Source organism: Octopus sinensis, linkage group LG4 (genome assembly GCF_006345805.1).
Source record: "Octopus sinensis linkage group LG4, ASM634580v1, whole genome shotgun sequence".
In the NCBI taxonomy this organism is placed as follows: Eukaryota; Metazoa; Mollusca; class Cephalopoda; order Octopoda; family Octopodidae; genus Octopus; species Octopus sinensis.
In genome coordinates, this window is record NC_043000.1 from 70,178,991 (window position 1) to 70,201,490 (window position 22,500).

At 33.1% G+C, this 22,500-nt stretch overlaps 1 protein-coding gene across 1 annotated transcript in view; it reads right to left on the reverse strand.

The window, feature by feature from the left end:
* The window catches only part of LOC115210475 (arg8-vasotocin receptor-like), a 217,912-nt gene extending 199,884 nt beyond the window's left edge, over positions 1 to 18,028 (reverse strand). The window contains exon 1 of the mRNA XM_029779078.2: positions 17,596 to 18,028. The gene's annotated coding sequence lies outside the window, so the exon portion shown is untranslated. The remainder of the gene's footprint in view (positions 1 to 17,595) is intronic.
* Between the last annotated feature and the right edge of the window lie 4,472 nt (positions 18,029 to 22,500).

The window sequence follows — 22,500 nt, forward strand, 5'->3', positions numbered from 1 at the left end:
GCATTCCTATTTATCTTCGCATATACTGGTATAGCATTCTATGAATCGTTGGGCATGTTGCATCTCCTTTCTGCATGCATGTAGGTTAAGATGTGGCTCAATATGGTTCTTAAATTGATATTTTTCAGTTACTTATATTTACACTAATTAATTATACTATATTCTTTATATAAGCGTGTGTGTATATATATATATATGTGTGTGTGTATGTGTGTGTGTGCGCGCGTGTGTGTCTGTGTGTGTGTGTATGTGTGTGTGTGTATACATAAAACCCTTTTCGTATATGTATCTGTATGCCTTATTTTTATACTACTACACCTTATATCAGTACACACTTTTTCTTGTATACATATGTTTAATTATGTCTACATATTATCATTTATCTTATTATCCTGCTTCTGATTCCTTACTTTCGATCAATAGGTATTATGTATACCTTTCCAGATAAATTCCATATATTAATGGTTTGGGTGAGCTTTATAATGGCCACCTAATAATTAATTAAGTAAAGATGAGATATTTAGTTGATTCCACATAATAATCTTGTAATGTTCAAATTGATCTACAAATCTCTTTTAGCTAACTTGGTTATGATATCCCTTTCTAGAATTTATTTCTATTCTTTTATTTTATTTTTATTTTTATACAAAATTAAAATATTGTTTATAAACGTTCTCCCACTGAACCCCTAATGTTTTCTGGATCCCATTGTAGCATCCTAAGTTTCATACTGCTTGCCCCTTTAACTTATAATCACATCATGGAGTAAGGCCATCCATACCTTCTTTTATGGATAATTACTACTATCTAATTCACTTTTTCTAAAATTTTGTTTCTTATTCTTGTGGGTTGGTGGGATACCTGTGATAGTATGAAATTCATGACCAACATCCAGCTATGAGCTATCAACTCACTTTGCTCTTTATTCTAAATATACGCCGTCTTCTGGTATATTTTTGATGATGATAAGGAGATGCATAAATTGGAAATGAATTACAACCCTATGACCCCACTGTGTTCCATGCCACACTAAAAATTATTGTTTTGTACTTCTGTATTTTTGCTACAGTAGTTACAACATGAAATTTTTCCATCCTGTTGCTCTGTTAAGATATTTAAAATAAATTTTACTAATATATCTTATCTGTTGAAAATCCATATTTGTGCAGCTGAAGATAGCGCTATATTTAAATTGGTGCAACGATTGCATTGTTCCGTTAAATGGAGTCGCTTGGAACGGTCGTACGGCATTATTACTTGACATTCTGTTACCTATTTTGATTTTATTCACCTTACTTCGAGCTGTGCGGCTAATACTGGACTGACTTGGTGCTTCAACTTAAGTACCTAATTCAACTGAATCATAATTGCTTATATGTGAGTGTGTGTTTGTATGTATGTATGTATATATATATTATATATGTATGTATATGTGTATATATGTATGTATGCATGTATGTATGTATTTATGTCTTTATGTATGTATGTCCAGTGCTATTCCCTGCATATCTGGTTTTATATGAGAGAGACCTTCACCTGGAGAAAAGCTTCAATAGAAGCTGAGGGTGCCTCACTGCCAGTGGTCTTTCAGCACGCCGGACACCGTCCCGGAATTTCTGCGTACCCGTGCTATTGCTAGATGGCCGTTGAGCCTGCACTAGGTTCATCCGACCTTTCAACAGGTCTTGTTTTTAATCCTGCTGGGTTTCTAGCAACCCTGTTCACCAGGGAAGCCTGGTGAGGGTGCCGGTTTAGACGCCGACAACTCGACCATGCAACCGGTTGTACTGGATTCCATGTTACCAGTAGCACTTATGAGAGTCTCATAAGTGACTCAACACTGGACATTTTGGAGATCTTTGTTTTGTGCTAGAGATCATGGCGCTCTCACATCCCTGAGCCTGCGACTCATATTGTCACCAGAAATCTCGCTCTGGCATGTCTCTGGATAATGTCAATAGAGTGGAGAGGGTCTATGATGTATCGTGCAAGCCTTATTGGACCTAAAACTCTGCACAGGCATTCCTGATCTCTGCTTGATATGTGCTGCTTTTTTCCCTATATATATTTATTTTATTTTCAGCATATATGTATCTTTATATTTAGTATATATTTATTTATTTTCAGTATATACTTATTTCATTTTTATTCGGAAGTCCTGAGGCGATGGGAAGGTGGCGAAGCATGCAGACCTGACGGGTTGGAGGCATGTAGTCAACGACCAGCACGTAGGCAGTAATACGATTCGGTTGCTGCATGGGTGTCTGAGCAGCTCCATTTGGAGAAGGCACCCAGAAGCAGAGGAGTTTCTAGAAAAAGTGAACCAAAAAATGCCTGTCTTTCTATATCTGTTCAGTCTTTCTATATCTTTCAGTTCTATATCTGTCCACCCTGCGCTCGAGAACAGACGTTTTTTTTACAAAATCTAGATGGAACTTGAACATTTCATGTAGGAATGGGCGCACTCTGTTGGATAACAAGTGTGATTGTACTTGTTGCTCGCGGGCTGAACTGCTATAACATTGATATAGCTGCACTTCCAGATACTCGTATAGAGGGTGATCGTCAGCCTGGGGAAGTAGGAGGTGGACACAACTTTTGTTTTGTTTTTTTTAAGGGGAGGCTGAAGAAGCGCAGAGTTAGCTTTGAAGCTCGATCTGATATCCTTAAGAAGTTGGAAGAGCACCTTGTTCCTATAAATGAACGTCTAGTGACTACGATTGCACCTTAAAGGTGGGCGGCTTGCTACTGTAATAAGTGCCTATGCATTATTTTGACTAGTTGTGATGAAGATAAAACTAATTTTTATACCCAGCTGAGAGTCTTACTTAGGAAAATCCCCAATTCTGATAATGTCATTCTACTGGGGGATTTCTATACCAGGGTTGGAACAGACTGGCAAACATGGAAGTCTCTAGGACATTTTGGTGAAGGGAAAATGAATAGCAATGGTCTCATGATGCTGGAGCTTTGCGATGAACATGGATTTTACATCGCAAGCACTCATTTTATGCACAAAGGAGATCACTCAACAACGTGGATGCATCCAAGCTCTAAAATTTGGCACTTGTTAGATTATGTTATCATCCGTAAGCGTGACATCTATGACATTTGTAATGTCAAGCCCTTTCGTGGATCAGAATGCTGGACAGATCACAGTCTGGTGTGAGCAACGTTCCCGATGATGATTAGAGTGAAAGAGAGAAGAGAGCCAGTTGGCAATCCTCGGCGTCTGAATGTCCACAAGATATATGATGCTGTGTTGAGGAAAGAGCTTCAGATTCGCTTATCCAACATTGAAAATATTACAATATGGGAAGATTTTTCGAGATCAGGTTCTTCAATATGCTGCTGAAACACTGGGAAATGCTACTGCCAGACACAGAGACTGGTTTGATGAAAATGATGCTGATGTTCAGCGACTATTGATTGTAAAGCGCCATGCCCACAATGTATTACTGCATAGAGGGCTTTCAGATGTGCAGCGATATCTAGCACTAGCCCACTGTTGCAGTCTAAAATCATTACTGCAGCGATCTCTCAGGAAGATGCAGAATACTTGGTGGGAGGATCTTGTTCGTGATGTTCAGACTGCTACTGATGCAAATGACAGCAAGAAGGTTTACCATCTTATGAAGCAAGTTTATGGGCCTTAAGAGCTCTGCATCAGTTCCTTTTCTTGCCAAAAGGTCTTCTACCCTATTTACTAACTCAATAGAAATCACAGATCGCTGGATTGAACACTTCTCTGAACTCCTAAACCATGAGTCAGCTGTGGATGAAACAGTGATTGAGAATAATCAACAAAGATCTATCATTGGCTCCAAAAATTCAACACCCTCAATAGATGAAGTAATGACAGCAATAAGTAAATTGAATATAGGTGGGGCACCTGGAAGAGATGGAATTTGTGCTGAAGACTTGCGATTTGGTAGTGATTACATCATACAGTCCCTTCATGAACTTATTAGTGTAGTCTGGAAGGATGGTGTAATGCCTAAGGACTGGATGGGTGCAATTATTTTTCCCCTCTTAAAGGAAAAGGTGCCAGAAAAATGTGTGGTATCTACAGAAGTATTGCTCTACTATCAGCTGCTGGCACGCTTCTGGCAAATATTCTTCTTACCCACCTGAATGGGTGTCTCGTAAATGATGTCCTATCAGAATCTCAGTGTGGCTTCCGATCTGGTAGAGGGACAATGGATGCGATTTTCACAGCAAGATAGATGCAGAATGCTATGAGCAGAATATGGATCTTGTCCGCGTATTCATTGATTTAACCAAGGTCTTTGAATAGGGCCTTGGTATGGAAAATACTTGACAAACTTTGGATGTCCAGATTACTTTGTATCTATAATTAAATCATTTCATGATGGGATGGAGGCTTGGTTCAATGTTGATGGTGGCATAGCGGAACTCATGGTGTCAAGCAGGGTGACATCCTCGCTCCAACTCTCTCTTCTTTGTACTTTTCTGTTGCTTTTACTCATGCTTGTACTAGGGTTAGCTCTCTGGGAATATATGTCAGGTATAGATTTTCTTATACGGTGGATGACATGCAAATACTTATGAATCGTATTTCTGCTTCTTGCAAGGCATTTGGACTCAGCATTATCCTCGATAAGACTGTTATAATATTCCAGCCTGCACCAAGAAATCCATATGTGGAACCAGCTATCTTGGTTGAAGGAGCAATACTGAAAGTGGTAGACAAGTTTGTCTACCTGGGGAGCACACTCAGTCGTTCTTGCTCCCTGGATGATGAAATATCTTTCAAGCTGCAGAGCGCAACTGATTCCTTCCGGTCTCTGGAGTTTCGTGTTTGGTCCCAGCACAACATCACAAGGTAAACAAAAATTGCTGTGTACCGTGCATGTGTATTGGCATCACTTCTTTACTCATGTGAGACATGGACCCTTTGCAAACGTCATGTAAAATCATTGAACGCTTCCATCAGAGATGTCTGAGACACATTCTGAATGTCGACTGGACCTTAAAAACTCCAGACATACACGTCTTGAGGAACGCCGATATCTTGAGTATTAAGGCGATGGTGCATAAACACCGATTATGTTGGATTGGAAAACTTCTTAGAATGAAGGATAACAGGATCTCTAAGCAGACACTATATGGGGAACTTGTTAGTGGAAAGAGACCCGGCAGAAACCAAAGCTGCAATTTAAGGACTTATCAAGTCCTCATTAAAGGCCTGCGATATGCAGAAGACCGACTGGGAGAGCAATGCCTTCATCGCCACAAATGAAGGAAGCAGGTTAAGGAGTTGGTCAACACCTTTGAATGAGCACATATTCTTCATGAAGAATTTAAGCGTGCTGCTCGAAAGCGCACTGCTGGCATAGTGAATGGGAAAAGCTTGGTTTGCAACGTTTGCAGTCGTGTATACATGTCAAGAGCAGGGCTCATTAGCCACCAACGCGGCCGCAAATGCAAAATATAAGTCCTAGAGCGCATAATGTTCCTAAAGGTCAGCAATGGTCTTCCTTGGTCATGAGTGGATGGCCATCATGTATGTACATACATACTAAATGTGAACTTGCACAACCACTATTAACCCTGAAGAAGGGGGAATTGCTCAATAATGAGTATATACACTCTTTATTTTTATGGCCAATTAACACCCAGAAACGGCCATAAGGCATTTTTAACTTTCATTTCCTTCATTAATTTCGTTTTTATTCTGAGTCGGACTAAATTTATATATGTATATATATATATATGTATATATATATATATATATATATAAATCCAAACTTACAGGGAAAAATCAGATTTAGGATTGAATCCAATTTATAGTAAAATATTATATTATATAAATTAGAGACAAAACCACTATTATGCAAATCAAACAAAGAAAGACTTAATCCAATACAAAAATTAATTTATATTATTTAGTAATTTAACAATTATTAATAATAATTATTATTAATAATAATTGTTAAATTACTAAATAATATAAATTAATTTTTGTATTGGATTGTCTTCTTTGTTTAATAGTGGTTTTGTCTCTAATTTATATAATATAATATTTTACTATAAATTGGATTCAATCCTAAATCTGATTTTTCCCTGTAAGTTTGGATTTATTCCCTAATATTTATTATTATTATTATATATATATATATATATATATATATATATATATATATATAATATATATATATATATAATATTATATTATATATATATATATATATATATATATATATATATATATATATACATCTCCGATATATTTTAATATATCAATGTATCAATGTTCTCATTTGTATATCTTTTAATGTATCAATTACCCTATATATTTTTAATGAATTTATATATTTATATATTTTTAATATATCGATATATTTATATATTTTTAATGTATCTGTGTATTTTAATATATTCTATATAATAATTATGTGCTTCTGTTGATTCTTCTGTATCAATTCTATTCATGAAAGCGGGGTGGATTATTGTTTGTGGACTGATTTATCTAATGTTATCCTCACTTATATATTTATCTTTTTGGGGGGAAACAGGAGTTTATCTCTTATTCTTTCTTAAATATAACTATATACACATACACACATGTCAACAGCGAACACCTCAGAAAGTACTCCCTTCCTGATGACTTCCTATACAACACCAAAACAGCCGGACTAATATACCTCAAAGAAGACCTGGTTATGAAACGCTCGGCATACCAAGACAAAAGATTATCCATGGTTATGTTCGAAGACTTGAAGACAGTTATATTGACATGAAGCGAAGCCTCTCTTTGGCTCTCACATCGAAGGCTATGAATTTACAATCCAAGAACTGGAGATGGCTACGAAATAACTAATACACAAAAGGGACAATGAATCCCTTGGAGCTCCAAGACGCTACCGAAAATGTAGATTATGCTATATTTCTGTGGAAGACATCATATATGTGATTAACGCTACCCAAAAATGTCATCAAGGTACTACCTCCTTATGTGGCATGACGTTGTCGCAATAACAATATACTATGATATTCGGGAAAAAAAACTGTCCTAGAATAAATATAGAGAATTCCCCTGTTATCGCATACATACACAAACATCGACACGTAAAATATTGTTGAAACATTTCCATAAACACACAAGAAAAAGTATTTACAATCATGGCGGTCACTTGTCCTGCTGATGTGAAAATATCTCCGAAAATCAAAGAGGATAACTATGGACAACTGCTTCGAAACCTCCTATATTCAGATTATGAATTCACATTTATACCAAGAATAATCGGAGAACTTCGTTTTGTGAGTAATTGCGTAGTAACAATCTAGCTAATCTAGACTTTTCAGAAAAAAGAAAATCAACAAGCTAACTCGTACATTGCAAATATAATCTGTATGTAGAATTGTAGCAAAATGCAAGACTTTTCTCAAGTTTAAAATGTGACATTGATTTTGTTATCTACATTATATATATAAGGCGGTGCTCCAACATGGCCTCAGTCAAATGACTGAAACATGTGAAAGAATAAAAGAATATATGTGTGTGTGCATACATTTATACATACATACATACATACATACATACTACATACATACATACATACATACATACATACATACATACATACATACATACATACATACATACATACATGCGCATATATTTATGCTCTTGTTCTTTTTCATTTCCATGCTGTATCGTACTGCACATCGGTCTGAATATCAGTTTTTCCATGATATCACTAGTTATCACTTAAACTTTTCTCTCTTTCTGGAGAAATTGATATATTAAATTTGTTCCATCTTGATATATTGGACATTCTCGTGACATTGGAATACATATTCCATATCTACATCACAGATTCATCGTTTTTTTCTTTTTTCTTTTAAACATTCTATAAGTAGAGTACCTTTTATTTTACTTATTCTCCAAAAGATATTGCATGTACATGTGTGTGCGTGTGCTTGTTTATGTATATATATATATATAATATATATATATATATATATTATATATATATAGAGAGAGAGAGAGAGAGAGAGAGAGAGAGGTGAACGGGAGGGACACATACATAAATACATACATATACATATATACATATATATGTGTATGTACGCATATAATACAAACATATATAAATACATTATGACATATGTGTATATATATATATATATATATAATATATATATATATATATATATATATTATATATATATATATATATATATGATTGATTGATTGATGATTCTAGTTTCAGCTTATGAGCTGTGGCCATATATAAATTTAAATAGGCAGATGTGTACCGAATGCATTGCGAATAAGCCCGCCATTTTCATAGATATGTAAAGATAAACATTCGTACATGCTACGACGAATTCTACGGTTGGCTGTCGGGTATGCTATATTGTGCTTTTTCCTTACATGCCTTGAGTTCGTTGCACTGAAGAGCATAGAATGCATATTCTGCATTGATTGCGAAATCACAGGTGATATGTAACTAAATTCTGTTTTTAAATGACTTGCTTTGAAGTTTTGCATTCGGTACAATTTGTTTATTTTAGCAGTTTTGACTGCAAGAGTCATCCTAGCGTGCGGTACCTATGAATAATAGTACCCTCTATATAATATATATATATATATATATATATAATATATAGTTCCAAACAAGAAAAAAAAAAAAATATATATATATATATAGTTAATCCAAACAAGAAAATATATATATATATATATATATAGTTATCCAAACAAGAAAAAAAAATATATATATATATATATATATATATATTCATACTTATATATATATGCATATATATATACATATATACGCCTTCGAAACGTGGAGTAGATGAAACAGGGACAACTGAAGAAGGGGAATATTCTTTATGTTGTATATCTCGTTTCTATGTGTTTGTTTTTATGTTTTCGTTTCTCATTGTGTTCAACGTTTTTTATGTCCCGTACCCATATATGCATGTATATATACATATATATGTAGGTATGTATATATATATGTATATAGGCATATATTTATATATTATTTATATTATTATATGATCGAACGCCACACATCCTTTTCCAAGTAAGTTTTATTTTAATAATTACGATGCGCACTCTTCTACCTTTACTATCCTCCTCCTCAATTCTCTCGTCGCTGACTCGTGACGAAAGATAATGTGTCCTTCTGTCCACAACCTTCGAAAAGAAAAAACGTGCTTATACTGTCTCCTTCATAAGCTCGTCTTCCTCGCGTTCAAAATATTTTTTAATCGTCTCGACTTGACAATCCTCACCGTTTGTTTTTACTGTTTTGTTCTCACTGCCCTGTTCTTGTTAGCACTTTCACCCTCCGCAAAAAATTCCAAATTTTATTAAATTTGCTTTGCGGAAAGGACTGTTTCAACGAAGTCGCGTCTTCTCCTTGCCTTCGAACGTGGAGTAGATGAAATAGGGACAACTGAAGAAGAGGAATATTCTCTATGTTGTATGTCTCGTTTCTCTATATGTTTTTTTTTTCGTTGTTCGAAAAAAGTTCGTTTCTAAGTTTGTTTTTATGTTTTCGTTTCTCATTGTGTTCAACATTTTTTTATGTCCTGTACCTATATATGCATGTATATATACACATATGTAGGTAATAGGCATATATTTAATATATTAATGTATATATATATATATATTATATATATAATATATATATATATATATATATATATATATATATATATATATATATAATATATTATATATATTACACGGGTTTGTATGATTGTTGTTAGAAGGATATATTACTCAAAGAAATTCTAACTTTGATTTTCACGTTTTATTTACAATCTTATAACAATATAATATAAGATAATATACTATAACGAAATGATAGAATATTAAATGTCCATCCTGATTGAACCAGTACTTTCATGCATTAAACTATGCAATCTTCAGGTTCATGTAGTAGCGGGGAAAGTTATGTTTTGCAATTTACAACTCTGGTGAGATGGCTAAACTGTGTGCCTTAAGTATATTTGCATAGACTCCAGAAAGTTAATTTTTGCAAACTGTATTCTGACCAATCAGTGTGTGACTTCACTAAATTATTTAAGTTGATTAGTGTTAGGTTTCAGCGTCACGGTTTGTTGAACATGTCAAGAAACCTATATTTTTTCCCTGGCCAAAGCAGTAATTGTTGGGTTATCTTTAGAAATGTTGTAAACAACATTTTTCGGGGATTTTTACATTTCAATTATCATCATCACCGTTATCATCTCCTTTATTATTGTTGTCGAAGTTGTTGTTGTTGTTATTGTTGTTGTTGTTGTTGTTGTTGTTGTTGTTGGTGGTGGTGGTGGTGGTGGTGGTGGTGGTGGTGGTGGTGGTGGTGGTGGTGGTGGTGGTGGTAGGAGTAGCTGTAGTAATAGAACTTTAAACCCCAAAATAAGATTATTTTTACTTACTTTTCTCTTGACTTAGCTAGAAGTTTCCTGCTATTGTCATCATGAGCACCTTTAGTATTGTTGTCGTTAGTGGTAGTGGTCGTAGCAGTAGAAATATAACCCCTAAGTATTAGTATTATTGTTTATTTAGCTTGGGTTGGAATTTATTAATAAAGTTCTTTTCTCTGATTTTTCTTCCAATTTCACTTGCAATGTGTAGTTTGTAGAATAGAAATATTATAAATATTTTTCGACCACATGTTGCTAGATGGTTACTCAAATGTATCTGACGGACATCTGGGCCTCTAATTTGCTGTCGGTGCACACGTAAACGTTTTGATAGTGCATTTCCAGTTTGACCCACATATAGTTCTTCACAGTTCGAGCATTTGATGCAGTAAATTAAATTTCTGCTTTTGCAGTTCCTATTTGCATTTGTGAATATTTTTCCGGCTTTTATGTTCATATATTGGCCGGTATGTATGAATTGGCATGTGCTACATCGACTATCATTACATTTAGATACAGTGAATGATTGGTCTTTGTTGGTAAGGTCAAACTTTGCCTTTGTTAATAATTTTTCACACACTCGCGCACACACACATATACATGCGCGCGCACATATATACATATACATACACGAGTAGCGCTGAAAAGTTCTTGGCTTGGGTAAAAAGAATACAGGAGGGTCAGTTAATTATAATTCTCCCCTCAGATTAATACACTTATTGCAGCGGCTCTTCAGGTTTTTCTAAGCCCTGTAAAAGAACTCGGAAGGTTGGGCCTCAAACCAAGCCTTTCACGATACCCTTAATTCCAGGAACCTTTCAGCACACCCTCATTGGTATTATATATATATATATATATATATATATATATATATATATATATATATATATATATATATATATATATATATATATACACATGTATATGGCCTTTTTCACATGTAAGGAGTCCTGTCGATGGTCTCCTTTTATACGCGCTTAATTTATTAAAAATATGTTGTCTTATGACTTTTATTTATGCACCTAACGACTGGTAATAAATTATTTCCATTTATTACCCTCCTATTTACGATAGTAATATTTAATTCCGATGATGTATAGGACACAGTTTTAAATTTCTTTCTTTACAGCTGAACTATATATTTACGCTCGCGCACTTAGTTCGAATGCTTATATGGATAAATTTGTAGCTGCCTTGCACACGTGTTTTCGATACGTATATGCAACTACATAATTATTCATTAATTAGCGATTCCGCTGATGAGCTGCACAGTCCACATTAGTGTATTTAGCAATTAAGAGTGAAACTCGAGTTTGGGATTAACTCATTCATTTATTTTTCGTGCCTCATGAATTCTCTTTCTCGTGGTTTAATTTTTAACTGGCCTTTTTAGCATGTAAAGTGACCTATAAATGGTCTCCTTTTATACACTCTTATATTTTTAAAGATATGTTATCAAATGACTTTTATTTATGCATAGTAATAAATAATTTCAATTTATTACCCACATATTTACGATTATATATATATACTCTCTCTCATTTTCTCTCTCTTTTACTTGCTTCAGTCATTTGACTGCGGCCATGCTGGAGCACCGCCTTTAATCGAGCAACTCGACCCCGGGACTTATTCTTTGTAAGCCCAGTACTTATTCTATCGGTCTCGGGGATAAATACACCAGCATCGGTTGTCAAGCAATGCTAGGGGAACAAACACAGATACACAAACACACACGCACATATATATATATATATATATATATATATATATATATATATATATATATATTATATATATATCGACGGGCCTCTTTAGTTTCCGTCTACCAAATCCACTCACAAGGCTTTGGTCGGCCCGAGGCTATAGAAGAAGACACTTGCCCAAGGTGCCACGCAGTGGGACTGAACCCGGAACCATGTGGTTGGTAAGCAAGCTACTTACCACACACCCACTCCTGCGCCTATATATATATATATATTATATATATATATATATATATATATATATATATATATAATATATATATATATGTATGTATATGTATATACAATATAATAATTAATAGTAGGGAATATAATTTCAATACTTACAGGGAAAAATTCAATTTAACAATTTTAAATCAAATTTCACAATATATAATATATGTATATAGTTTAGAGAAAAACACTATTAAGCAGTTCAATAAAGAAAGATGTTATTCATACCATATAGAAAACATATACTATAAAAAGAACCTTATTTTAAATCAATAAAGTACAATAAATACTAAACAGTAGTAAAAAGACTACGCACGTTTCATGGCTATATTTTCAAATGGATAATAATAATAAAATCAATTCGATTCAAAAGTAAATCGAACTAAAATTAATTCTATTTAAAAATAATTCTATTTAAAAAAATATATTTTTAAATAGAATTATTTTTAAATATTTTTGAATAGAAATAATTTTTAAATAGAATAAATTTTAGTTCGATTTAATTTTGAATCGAATTGATTTTATTATTATCTATTGAATTGTTTAATACTGGTTTTTCTCTAAATTATATACATGCATTTATAATACATATATACATATAATAAGGATTATTATGAAGTATCATTAGTATTACCTTTGATTCTTTTTTATATATACACAGTCTTAAATAGACTACATATGTCTCTACAGCATCGGTTGGTACCCGTTGCAAATGCGACCTTACTATAATACCGTTGAATATCTTACTTTAAATACCTAACTGTGAGCAAACCGGTAAACGTTTGGAGATATCCCTTACTAATTAAACACACACACAGATAAACACTCATAAATATATTACATTTTGGCACTTTCGCTTGTTCTCACATAACACCGTGCAAAATACACATTATGATTATATCGACTCATGATGATTATCTATGCAGCATATGAAACTTAGAGACTTCAAAGTCTCATATTTAATTTAATATGACTGTATATGAAGTTCACTGTCCAATTATGTGTTTCCGGTGTCAGTCACATTGCGAGGAACCTTGGCCATGAACTTCTACCAAAGTTTCATGTTGATAAATATTTTGTGAGTGGAATTTTATATTCAGCAGGTATATTTATATGTGTATGAATATATATATAGACATGCATGTGTATATACATATTTGTGTGTATGCATGTATATGCATATATATGCGCGTATGTGTGTGTTAATATATCATGTATTTATATCCCTTTGTTTCCTTATCTGTTCTAAATATAGATATAGACACGTGACTCAAGTAAAAAGGGCGATACGCTCAACTAAACGCTTGAAAGTGTTTGTACACCATGGCTGCATTCCAGTGACTGAAACCAATAATATGCTGTTTTCAATATATTTAGATGATTGACTGTACTCACATTTATTGATACTCTTATATATATTAATATATAATATATATATATATTATATATATATATATATATAATATTTAAATGATGAGGGAGATAAATTAATATCAATTTTAATATCAATTTAAAACCAGTAGTCCAGCATACAAAAAATCTGAGAAGTCAGAGAAAATTCTGATATATGTGTATATTGGCAGGGCCAGACTGCTAGGTAGTCGGCCAAATGCTAGAAATAGATCATCAACGATCAAACTACAAAGGGAATTCTCTAGAGGAAAAATTCAGCGAACACCAGAACCAAATTTGGCGGGCAGGACAGATGAAAAATTTATATAAAAAACAGAATTAAAAGCAGTCTGGCCCTGCCAATATACACACACACACACACACACATATATATATATATATATATAACATATATATATATATATATGATATATGATATATACATATATGCATGTATACATAAATATATGTACATATTTACATATATATGCATATATGGGTACAGGACGTCACAAAAAGTAAACAACATGAAATACGAAATACGAAAGCATATATATATCATCATCATCATTGTTCGACCGTGCTCGAGACAATGGAATGTTTATATATATATATATATAAACATATGCATGTGTTTGTGTTTTACATTTGTACATGTATGTATATATATGAAAGTGCGTGGCTAAGTGGCTAGAGTATTCGGCGCTCGCTATCATAAGGTCATGAGTTCGATATCTGGTGGCGCGTTGAGTCTCTAAGCAAGACACTTTATTTCACGATGTACCAGTTCACTCAGCTGGCAGAAATGTGCAGCACCTGTATTTCAAAAGGCCAGTCCTGTCACATTTTGTATCACGCTGAATCGTCCTGTGTACTAATCACGGGCATGCGTGTCTGTAGAGTGCTCGGCCACTTGCATGTTAATTTTACGGGCAAGCTGTTCTATTGATCAGATCAAGTGGAACACTCGTCGCTGTAACCGACTGAATGCCAGACGATATATATTTTTTTTTTCTTGTGAAGGCCGGTTTATGGGGTTACTCTGGGTTTCTCGTCCATAAAAGGTTTAACTTTATGGCGTATCGTCAGACCCCAAGACTGTTGGCCTATAGGTTTGGGGATCTGATGATTACGCCATAAAGTTAAACCCTTTATGGACGGGGAACTCAGGTTAACCCCATAAACCGGCCTTCGCCTGGAAATAATATACACTGCTCTACTCCTTAGAGTGTGCTTCTTCTCTAGATTTATGTTTTTCTAAAAAGATATATATATATATATATAATACATGCATACACACATGCAAGCACACATATATATGCGTGTGTACATATACACACGCACACACACGTCTGTGTGTGCATACAAGTAGATAATAATTCAAAATGATATAAATCGTATATTATTTATATTATGCAACGTAAGCCATGCAATGTCAGTTGTATGAATATAGATGTAGTAGAATGAAAGAAACGATGGAATATCGAATGAAATACCTTTGAGAATTTTGTTTCTTTTCTGCTTGTTCTGAATCCAAATCAAATTTGACTTTTACCTTACATCCTCTCGATGTCAAAACAATCATTGCTACCCAAAGGACAAATATTAGCGCTTGCTTTAACACCCCCAAAATCAATGTTTCATATTATATGATACGCTATATTTTGCAGAAACATTGCTAGTTGCAGATGACAATATTTGAAACCATTTATGTATATTTATTTCGGTACATAGTTTTAAATACCTTATATTTCATTTAGCAATTCATATTTTTGTTGTGCCGATGTAATGTGCATTTACATATTTATCTAATAATAAATTATGGTAATTGTAATTATCGTAACTCTAATTTGACATAACATAGTTTGAAATGTTCTAAAGATTTTTATATTTTAAGGATGTTTAAAGATAATCAATCCTCTTTAATCCGGTAGCAAATCATTAAATCATTCTTATGTTTTTAATTCTATTCAAGCCACTCATATTTGTTGTATCTCTAATATTGTTCATTACATTTTGACCATTCAGTTAAGTGTATATATATATATATGTATGTATGTATGTATGTATGTATGTATGTATGTATGTATGTATGTATGTATATATAAATGTATGTATATATATATATAGGCGCAGGAGTGGCTGTGTGGTAAGTAGCTTGCTAACCAACCACATGGTTCCGGGTTCAGTCCCACTGCGTGGAATCTTGGGCAAGTGTCTTCTCCTATAGCCCCGGGCCGACCAATGCCTTGTGAGTGGATTTGGTAGACGGAAACTGTATATATATATGTATATATATGTATAGGTTTGTGTGTCTGTGTTTGTCCCCCTAGCATTGCTTGACAACCGATGCTGGTGTGTTTACGTCCCCGTCACTTAGCGGTTCGGAAAAAGAGACCGATAGAATAAGTACTGGGCTTGCAAAAAGAATAAGTCCCGGGGTCGATTTGCTCGACTAAAGGCGATGCTCCAGCATGGCCGCAGTCAATGACTGAAACAAGTAAAGAGAAAGAGTAAAGAGTATATAGATATATATATTTTATAGAATATATATATATATATATATATATATATATATATATATATATATAGATATATATATATATATATATATATATATATATATAATATAGATATATATATATATATATATATATATATAGATATATAGATAGAGAGATAGATAGATAGATAGATAGATAGATAGATAGATAGATAGATAGATAGATAGATAGATAGATAGATAGACAGACAGACGCACACATATACACTCACACATATGAATATGTACATATTCGTGTGTATGCGTGTGCATATGTATGTATATGCGTACTACGTATTTTGTATGCATGTACTTATGTATGTAAATGCCATTATGAGTGTGAGCATATATGTATGTATGCATACTGAAAAACTATTCCTTTCTCTCCATCAATATTTGGATTGTTTGGTAAGATATCTATGAAATAACAATATTCCGTCAGTTGAGTTTGCTTAATTGTGTAACTCTTTTATATTGATTTATTAGTTTATTACAAAACCAAATTTCGTTGGGGATGGGATTCAGATAATTCAATCAAATTAAGTGTATTGCTGGTAATTATTTAATAGAGATCAATTTAGACAAAAGGAGATGGCGTTTAGTCCGATGACGTGCTCCTGCTATTTCACCACCTATTTTTATTAATATCAAAATCTGTTAAATTATTTGTTTTAGTTATTTCTATTAATTGGATATATATGTGTCACAGTACAACATATTTTTCACATCAACATATAATTCCCAAGATCTCTCTCTATAATGATAATAAGCCTGCAGCGACAAAAGAAAGTTATAAACTGCCTTAGAACTGCCTAAATATCGATTTGGAGCCATGTAAATTCTTTTTAATTTCCATTTTTTAATTTAAAAAGTCAAATAGATATCAACTTAAAGACTATTCTTGTATGAACATTTTCAATAATACAATAGATGTCCATTTCATGTAATCGGAATACTGAAAGTTGATTGGAAACCCCTAAAATGTATATAATGACTTATATAGACATGAAGCTAAGATTTAAATTTTATTTTGAATTGCTTGCTGTACTGTTCATGCATTACTCGAAAATGCTTGCAACAGAAGTAAAAATGAAACACCTCCAGTTGGCGACTGAGACTCGGTACTGAACTTATTTTCCCGACAACTTATCATCACGTATGAATGTTGTAACTACTTCAATATTTACTTATTAATGCCGCTACAATCAACAGGCACAGACGCCATACATTCTGACAGAGTACATAAAAATGAACATGTATATTTACCTTTCATCAGCTGATTTAATACTGGTCCATTGATTCTATTTGATTACTATTTCCTCGTTCTCTCTGTCCCATGCTGTTCCAACTACTATTGTTGCTAATCTTAATGTCTAAGAATTATCCATTCGCATTTAATGCTTGTGTTTCCTTCTCTTCTGTCTTTCTCTGTGTGGAAGCAGGTTGTTGTGTGTGTGTTTATATTTCGGAGCGAAGTTTATCTGCCACTTTAATATATCAGATAAATGTGGTTATCACTCCTTATTTCTTCCTTTCTCTTCCCTGCTGTCTGTATTTCTCACCAGCTCAGTTTTTTTTCATTCTACCTTATCAAACTATTTTCATTATGTGTACTATTAGCAGATTATTAGAACCGTCTGGATATTTCGCGCGACAGTTCCAGCTGATTCACTGTAGTAAAAGCACGTGTACCTTCAGATTCATGTGTGTGTGTGTTGTGTATGTGTGTGTGTGTGTGTGTGTGTGTGTGTGTGTGTGTGTGTGTGTGTGTGTGTGTCTGTGTCTGTGTATGCACTATCAAAACAATACGCATATATATTTAAAATGTTTTAAACTTGTCTGACTATTTTAGAATGCAATAGAAATTTATTTCTTTTGATCTGTGTGTATAATTGTGTGCTACACATGTCAGGATGCATAGATATGGCTATAAGTGTATGTGCGTATGTACGCGTGCGATTTTGTGTGTGCGAATGTATCTGCGTATATGTGCGTTGGGGTAGTGGGTGGGTGTATATGTTTGTATATATATATTTTTTTTTATCGCAGACTTCTAGCAGCTACAAGCAGTGTATAAGTGCAATCGATAATTTAGTGAATATAAGCTGCTCCTGCTGCCGTCCCTTTAACTGCCATTCACAGAAATGCGATGCGTTTCTAACGCCTTCACTGTTGCAACTGCACTCACAGTTAGCAGTAATAACAGCAGCTAACTTTCAGATGCTTTAACAGTTTCTAACTGATTCTATGAGAGTGTATTTGATGCATGTAGTTATTAAAAACATTGCCCCGAATTTAATTCTTCAGACCTATTTACTGTACGTTATTACAAATATTATTAGCTTCTTTTTAAAAATATTATTCATTCTTTTATCAGAAATAAATATGTCAATAACCATTACTTGAATTATAGCAGCAGACTTAGTAATAACTATGAAGCGGTACAAAACACGCGGCATACGACATGTTCACTAGCTATTTTGCAGCAGAACTATAAAATGTTTAGCCACAACCTGACTGCCTATCTATCAGGTTCTTCATTCATACATAAATGTAGGCGATTCGGTAAGCATATCATGAGCATGCACCCACATTGACAATTGTATTAACAAAGACGACACAGGGAAGTCACTCGATTTGCTGGAAGTAGCAGTCAAAACCCCTTCGAAGGAAAGAACACAAGCTAAGGGAGAATGATACATACTCCAAAATAGATGAGATAACCATGGTATAGATAGATAGATAGATAGATAGATAGATAGATAGAGATAGATAGATAGATAGATAGATAGATAGATAGATATCGTTTACCTTTTATCTTTCACTAATTTTATTCGTTAAACTTGCAGAAATATAGTCGAACGAATTGATCCCAGTACTTTTTTTAAGTGGTACTTTTTCTATCGGTGTCTTGCTAAACCACTAAGTTATAGGACGTAAACACACCAACATCGGTTGTCAGGTGGTGGGGAGATAAACACCAAAACAAAGATATTTAATATATATATATATATATATAATATATATAGGTATATATATATTTATACATATATACATATATATATATACATATATATATATACACCACGGTTTCTTTCAGTTTCCGTCAGCACACACACACACACATTTTTATTCGAGATATTGGCATCTATATAACTATTATATTGAGTTCATTGAATTGTCTTCGAGAATTATATTATATAGAATGTGATGTGTGTGTGTGTGTGTGAGTGTATGTATATATATATGAAGATGTATATGTATATACATGTGTCTGTACGTGTGTGTATGAGCATGTTTGTGCGCGTGCATATGTCAGTGTATATTTATATTTATGTCTGCGTGTGTATGCGTGTGAGCATCTGTGTACGTGTGCGTGCATATATATATATTTGTGTGCTTAAGTATGCTTATGTGTATCTGTGTATAGCATGTGTGTGTGCGTGTGTGTGAGTGTGTGTGCGTCGTGTCTGTGTGTATATGTATATATGTGTATACGTATGTATGTATATATGTATGTATGTATGAATTTATGTCTATTTCTGAGTATGTATGAATATATATCAGTGTGCTTGTGTATATGAGCATATGTACTAGTACATCTATGTACATGTGTATATGTGTGCGTATGTTTGTATATCCCACTTTTCTTCACCAGCGTTTTGATGCTCCTGATCCAAATATAAACGCTTCATCAAAATGTAACTTTTGCATTTTAAAATACTTTATCTATCTGATGAACTTTTAATATGAAATTCCTTCATTATCTATGTAACTTTTAGATCTTTGTAATTCCTATTAGCAAATGAAACACGTGCAATGGAGAATAAATAATACCAAAAATTTCTTACCTGTTTTGTTATATATATATATATAACATATATATATAAAATATATATATATATATATCATATATATATCTATATATATATATATATTATATATATTAATATATATATATATATATATATATACATATTGTATAGAGGGCATTATTACACATAAATGCCTCACACTAAGAGGGACAAGTCATACTACCAAAATTATACTAATCATACCAAATGTAGTTTTTCAAAGCAAGACATTTAAAAATGAATTTAGTTCTGTATCACCGTGATTTCACATTCAACTTTACGTCTTATGATCCTCAGCAGAACTGATTCTGAACACATCTAAATAAACTACCAACCTTACGTAGCGAAGACGAACAGACAACTTGCTCACTCCGGCCAAGCACATGGAATGTTTATAAATCATATATCCGGTAAATGGCGGGCTTTTTACGAACTGCATGTCGGGTAATGAAAAGTATTTCGGAATAAGTTTAACAATTAAGGATAATCTCTTAATAAGGGATCTTAACAAGAAATTATCGGGCAGCTAGCGTGAAAACCTCATAAAAGAAAAGAATTCGAAAATAATTTTTTTCTTTTGAACAAATTAATTATATCTATATTGTATAGAGGGCATTATTACACATAAATGCCTCACACTAAGAGGGACAAAGTCATTACTACCAAAATTATACTAATCATACCCAAATGTAGTTTTTCAAAGCAACTTCGCTACGTAAGGTTGGTAGTTTATTTATGATGTGTTCAGAATCAGTTCTGCTGAGGATCATAAGACGTAAAGTTGAATGTGAAATCACGGTGATGATACAGAACTAAATTCATTTTTAAATGTCTTGCTTTGAAAAACTACATTTGGTATGATTAGTATAATTTTGGTAGTAATGACTTTGTCCCTCTTAGTGTGAGGCATTTATGTGTAATAATGCCTCTATACAATAAGATATAATTAATTTGTTCAAAAGAAAAAAATTATTTTCGAATTCTTTTCTTTTATGAGGTTTTCACGCTAGCTGCCCGATAATTTCTTGGTTAAGATCCCTTATTAAGAGATTATCCTTAATTGTTAATATATATATATACATATATATTATATAAATATATTATATATATACATATATTATATATATATATATATTATATATATATATATATATAATATATATATATATATATATATATATATATATAACATCAAATTACCGACGTCACCTAACTCTAGACCAATGAAACTTTACCTCCGATCAAAACCGAATTTCAGCAAATACAACAGGAATGGCTGATGATCGTTCCCCACAGGGAAGCCAATCAGGCAGAACGACAAACTTGACCACCAGAAAAACAAGATGTCACCACTACTTTAACGAATCAAAAATCAGATCCGTTTGCGGAAAACATTATAAATACACCAGATTCTAAAAAACACCGTTACAAGCGAAAGTTTCTGCACACGACGGAAAGAGAATCACAGAAAATGTAAGCCAAATCCTTTTTTAACTATCTTCATTTCTCCCTTGCTTTTCTCCCACTTAACTCGGTATGACTGAAACTTTGATGATATTCATTTCTTGTCAACCACTACTAACACTACTGAATTTTGTACATTTAAATAAGTTGACCCACAGTGTTTATATTAGTGGCTGTTGTGCGCATTTAAACTTGTCAACATTGGAACTTTTAAGTATGTTTTTCTAATTCATAATTCTAAATTGTTACCATTCATAAACAGAAAATATTGTTGAAACTAGTCTGGTATATATGAGCAGTCTTTATAGAAACCACCTAATAATTAATTAATTAAGTACATGAATGAATATTAAACTGATTCTCTGTACTCTTTCTTTTTTAATGTTTATAATTTATATATACACACCATTTACCTATTTGGGTTATGATATTATTTCTTAAATTTTATTTTTATACAACATAACAATATTGTTTATAAACATTCCCCCATAGTGCCCCTAATAAAACTTCCTCTGTATTAACATATTAGGTTTCTTCGCGTCTTTCCCCTTTAACTGGTAATTAACATCATGATTTATAGTCTACCCCTACCCTGCCTCTTTTTATAGACAGTTACTTATATCCAGCTGACTACTCCTAATGCATTATTTCCTTCCTGGGGAAAAGGGATACATGATAATATTTATGACCATACCTAGCCATGAGCTGTCAACTCATTCTTGTCCTTTATTCAAAATAGACACAGTCTTCTAGTCTCAGATTTAGTAGTTCATAAAGAGATAAATGAATTAGAAATGAATTACAATTCTTACAACCCTATGACCCCACTCTGCCCTATGCGATTCTTAGAAGT